This window comes from Nannospalax galili, unplaced genomic scaffold (assembly GCF_000622305.1).
Source record: "Nannospalax galili isolate Female #2095 unplaced genomic scaffold, S.galili_v1.0 scaffold69, whole genome shotgun sequence".
Taxonomy (NCBI): domain Eukaryota; kingdom Metazoa; phylum Chordata; class Mammalia; order Rodentia; family Spalacidae; genus Nannospalax; species Nannospalax galili.
The window spans coordinates 2,208,329-2,214,246 of record NW_008360297.1 but is presented as its reverse complement, the minus strand read 5'-3'; the positions used below and the strand labels follow the sequence as shown (position 1 = coordinate 2,214,246).

At 41.8% G+C, this 5,918-nt stretch overlaps 1 pseudogene; it reads right to left on the bottom strand.

Moving 5' to 3' along the window:
* Positions 1-4,203: 4,203 nt before the first annotated feature.
* On the bottom strand, positions 4,204-5,548 carry LOC103726586 (annotated as a pseudogene).
* Between the last annotated feature and the right edge of the window lie 370 nt (positions 5,549-5,918).

Below are 5,918 nucleotides of genomic sequence, written 5' to 3'. Positions count from 1 at the left end.
AATGATTGCACACCTGCTTTATCTCTTTTCCCAGCTGGATGTTTCTGAGAATTACGGTGCTTTGATTTCAGGCTCCTCCTATTCCAGCACCCAGCTCTATGCCTTGATGATGGTCCAGGTTAAGTTAACATTGGTTGATATGAAAAGTAAGTGCTACATGTCATCCTGTCCTTTGCTATGCAGTTTTCTGGTAGTGTGGTACCAATTTAGGGCACCAGAGTAATCTGGAAAATTGGGTTTTGGTTTGAGCCATTGAGACCCAGACTTTTCACCTTTAAAATATAGAAAAAGGCTTTCCTTACACCGCTTATTAAATGAGTAGTTGTTTGACTTGAATAGAGTGATGGATTGTGAGGAATTTAGTAAAATGTGTGAAACATCCTGTAGATGTACGGATTATTATTTTTTCTAAGTGTGAATATACAAAAAACATAGGCTGAGGTAGTGAAGATTTTAACTTGTGGTTGCTCTAAGCTAGGGTTGTAACTCAAGGTGGGTGCCAAGGGTGACTTTGGCTTTGCTCTTTATGCAGCCAAAGAGAGCCATTCATTAGCTGCTGTTATGGGGCCTATATATGTAGCACCACCTGGGTGTGTGGTCAAAGGTGTGTAGTTATTTGGTCACTGGGATTTGTGGGAAATGCCTGCAGGACATCTCTGGTGCTTGGTGGGTGGTGATAATAAACTTCCTTTGGAAGGAAGAGAAGTTTAGGCTTGATGTTAATACTTGTTAGAGACCAGGTTCAATGTAAAGGAAGGAAAGTTAGTTAAAGCCTTTCTTCCACAGTTCTGGGAGGAGAGTGGCTCATCCCTACAACGCCAGGCAGACTCCGGTCCTGACTCCCTTCTTCCCTGTTCCCCTCTCATGGCGCTCCTATAGCTCAGGACTGACCACATTATATTGTAATTGGTGTCCTCATCTGCTTCTATAATTGGCTGTGAATTCCCTTAGAGTGGAGACTAGGTTTTTTTCACCTTTCAGTTTCTAGCCCTTGAGATCTATGTGTGCAAGAATGTGTTCAGGGGCTGGAGACATGGCTCACTGGTTAAGAGCACTGGCTGCTCTTGCTGAGGAACTGGGTTCAATTGCCAGCACCCACATGTCTGCTAACAACCATTCATAACTCTAGCTCCAGGGGAATCTGGCACCCTCTTGTGACCTCTGCAGGCATTGCACACATGGGTGCACTTAGAGACGTTCAGGCAATACACTCATACACATAAAAATAAAAACAAATAAAACAGTAAAAAAAGAATATATGTTCAAAAAGCCTTTGTGGACTGGAACAAAGAAATGAAAGAACTAACAGAAACAATGCCTAAGACATAAGCCTACGTTCTGTGTCTTGAAGAGCTTTCATTCTAATAGCAAAGATTTCTTAAGTGATACTTCCTAAGTGATGTACCCTGCATGATGATGGAAACTTCAGAGAGGAATTCCAGCTGATGGGGGATGACATTTGTGTTTATAGGTTAGAGAATGAAAACGGTGAATCCAGGGGAAGATTGGAGAGATTATGGTTCAGAAAGGTTCTATCTGATCAATCTGTATGGGTTTCAGTGCTGCAGAGTAATTGTTTGTTGTTGTTGTTGTTATTTATTAGCATTATTGGGGCTTGAACTCAGGGCCTTGTACTTGCTAGGGAAGTGCCCTACCGCTGAGCTACATCCCCAGCCATTAGAGGATGATCTTTACAACCATATTCATAGATCAGAAAACACAACCCCAGATGTAAATGATGGGAGTAAAATCACGAGGCAGATTGGAGCAAATGTGGATGTGAAATCTCTGAACTCTGTTTCTTTGTCATTTACCACAGTTAACATTGTTCCCTGTGATCTGTAACCAAAGCAGCCCCATGGTGTGCACCTTATACACCAAGTGTATTTGCAGGGATTTCTAGAAGTATGAAGTGGAAAGAAAAATACATTGTCAGAGTTTGGAATAGACATTTATTCTGTAGCTGGGACCCTACTGACAAACAAATGGAATTCACTGCTTACAATGTAGATTCCCAACATAGTAAAGTTCCATTCACAGTAACATCAACAAGTCCAATTGATCAGGGGAGAGCATAGCTGATTCTGCCAATTGTTGCTAAATATTTGAAACTTTAAAAACAAAGTGTTTTCTGGATTTGAAATAAAACCTCAAAGTTCTTTTTTTTTACAAGATTTTTCTCCATTCTTGTCTTTTCTAAATTGAAAGAAAAATCAAATCCATATGCTTTGGAATAACATATATTTAATTGATAGAATGGCATCTTATGAGACCTATGTCATGCCTAAGAGTTAGTCTTTGATCTTATGAGTGAAAGTCAATTTTAAATATAACATCTTAAATTTATTTTTTCAGAATTTCATACATGTACACAATGTATTTTGATCATATCACCCTCCACTCCCTGCCTCCAGTTCCTCCTGGGACCCCAACACTCTTGTCTTCTTTTTTAAAAAAAATTGGTTTCAGTTAACACTGCCTATAAACTCACGGATGTATGGCTACCCACTGGAGCATGGGCAACCTACCAGGTGCCACACTCCTGAAGAAAATGGACTTTCCCTGCCCCAATAGCCGTCAACTGCCAACAGCTCCTCATCTAGGGCAGGGGCACCAAGATCTCCTTCTCTACCCACACTGGAATGTTGATGGCTTGATCTTGTGCATCCATCCACAACTGCTGTGTGTTCATGAGTGTGCAGGCCATGTTACATCAAGAAAACACTGTTCTGCAATCTATCTTGTTTTGGAAGTTACTGGGGTCCCCCTGACCAACAATTCCAAGGGAGGTATCCCACAACTGGCACTTGGATTTTTGTTTAGTAACTTTGGAGATATATATTTGCTATATAGATATATAATACATATATATGTTAAATATATAAAAGTTATCTATAAATATATAAACTATATATATATATATAACATATGTATGGAAACATAAAACAATAGGTTTCCCTATGGCTCTTTCAAGCAGCCTTAGTGTCAGTTATTCTTCCACTTACCCTCTGCTCTGTCCTATTCTCTCATCCCCTCTTTCTAATCCTCCTTCCCTCTTTACACTACCTATATTCTACCACCCCTTAAGATCTTTCTTCCATTCCCTAATGGCTTCTTTGTAGTTCTGAGGACTGAACTCAGGTCCTCTTGCTTGCATGGCATGAAGATTAATATTGATTATCAACTTAAAAATATATAAAATCACCTATGGGGCATTATTTGATTCAGTTAACTGAGATGGGAAGCCCCATCTACTGTGAGTAGGATACGAGACTGAATAAAAAAAGAAAAAACCAAGCTGAGCACAAGAGTTTATCTACAGCTCTGCAATGTGGCCAGCTACCTCAAGCTCCTGCTGCCATGACTTCCCCACCATGGTAGACTAAACCCTCAACCTATGGGACAAAACAAATCCTTCCTTCTTTAAGCTGCTTTCTTCAGGGTATTTTATCATGGCAATAGAAAAAGTAAGACATGTGGCAAGTACTTTACTGACTGAGCCATCTCCGTAGCCCCACATCTGCCTTCTCTTGACTTTCACAACAACTCACAGCTAACATTTAAGGAGAACTCCCCATGGCAGCAGGTATTACAAACTTGGTCTACATCTGACTGGTAGATAATATTTTTATTTCCTTTTTGATAGATGGGGTGGCAGAAGCTTTTCTAGCATACAGCTAGCAAGTGACAGAGCCAGGAATTAAAGGGACTCTGATCTCAACAGCATGAATTTTCAACCATGAGGGAACCCTGTCCTATCCAGGTAGAGAGCTGTATGCAGGTCCACATGTTTGTATCACTCTCTTTTTAATGACTTATTATTTATTTATTTATTTTTGGGGTAAACTCATGTGTGGTATTATAAACACAAGCAAATACATATTGCTTGAGAGGTCATTGATCTTAGAGAAAACTCCAAGATTGTCACATCACTAGTCAAATGTAATTTCTTCCTATGTGTAAAATATGGATCCTTATATTTACAGATAAGTATCCCAGCCACCACTCATCAAAGAAGCTTCTTTTCTTAAGTCTTTTGCCTTGACACGTCAGGGAAAAACTTTGCAGGTTTACTTGGAAAGGATGGGCATGATCATATTGAAAAAAAGACAGTCTACTCAGCAAACACTGATGCCTGTCAGCTAATGTTGAAGCTGAAGTTCTGGGAGTGTGACATGCTATAGGGTTGAAAAGAATGGATTATTATTCATCTCCTTCCTCACCCTGTCATTCATGAGAACCCATACCAACCTCCTCATAATCCTTCTCTAGGGCAGCCATGTCCTCATGGGCCTCAGAGAACTCCCCTTCCTCATTGCCCTCACCCACATATCAGTGTACAAATGCACATCTGGCATACATTAGGTCAAATTTGTGGTCTAGTTGGGCCTAGCCCTCAACAATGGCTGTGGTGTTGCTCAGCATACGCACAGCTCATTGTACCTTGACCAGGTCTCCACCAGGTACCACAGTGGGAAGCTGATAATTGATGCCAACCTTGAAGCCAGTGGAGTATCAGTCTACAAACTAGATGCTGTGCTTGGTCTTGATGGTGGCAATGGAAACATTGACATCTTTGGGAACCACATCACTTTGGTACAACAGGCAGCAAGCCATGTATTTACCATGGCGAGGGTCACATTTCACCATCTGGTTGACTGGCTCAAAGCAGGCATTGGTGATCTCTACTACAGAAAGCTGCTCATGATAGACTTTCTCATTAGAGATCACAGGGGCATATATGGCCAGAGGGAAGTGGATGTGGGGGTAGGGCACCAGGTTGTTTGGAATTCAGTCAGATCTACTTTTAGGGCTCCATTAAATCTCAGGGAAGCAGTGATGGAAGACACAATCTGGCCAACAACATGGTTAAGGTTAGTATAAATTGGGCGCTCCGTATTGAGGTTTCTTTGAAAGATGTCATAGATAACCTTGTAGTCTACCATGAAGGCACAGAGCACTCCAGGGTGCTGTGAGTGGTGAGAATGGAATTGTAGGGCTTAATGACAGTGGTGGAAACCCGAGGGGCTGGGTAGATGGAGAACTCTCGCTTGGACTTCTTTCTGTAATCAACAGAGAGCCATTCCATCAGCAGGGAGGTGAACCCAGAGCCCGCTCTCCCACCAAAACTGTGGAAAACCAAGAAGTCCTGAAGACCTCAGCACTTGTCAGCCACCTTGAAAATTAAGTCCAAGACAAGGTCAATAATCTTCTTGCCAATGGTATAGTAATCACAGCCATAGTTACTGGCAAATCCTTCCTTGCTTGTGATGAGCTACTCAGGGTGGAAGAGCTGGTAGTAAGTTTCAGTGTGAACTTCATCAATGACCATGGGTTCCAGGTCTACAAGCTCTGTCCTGGGCACATGCTTGTCAGCAGCTGTCTCACTGAAGAAGGTGTTGAAGGAGTCATCTCCTCCTCCAATGGTCTTTTTACTTGGCATCTGGCCATCAGTCTGCCTGTCGTATTCCAGACAGCAGAGCTCCCCACAGGCATTGCTGATCTGAATACCAGCCTGGCTAATGTTGATGGAGTTGCATGCAGGCATGGTAGCTAGAGGTTAGGAGGCGAAGGCAATGGAAGAAGACACGGGTCCCAGTTACTCTCCTCGATAAGCTAAGAGTTGGGGTAAGTAATGCAACAAGGCCTTATTTATTATTTTTTATTTTATGTGCATGAGTGTATTGCCTACATGTAAGTAAGTGATCCCTTGGTGTGCAATGCCTGTGGAGGTCAGAAGAGGGCATCGGATCTTGTGGAACTGGAAATACTGATGGCTGTTAGCCACCATGTGGGTGCTGGGAATCAAATCCAGGTCCTCTGCAGGAGCAGCCAGTGCTCTTAATTATTGAGCCATCTCTCCAGTCCCCAAGTTTGTGCATTTATATATTTATTATATTTATATATTTATTATAAAT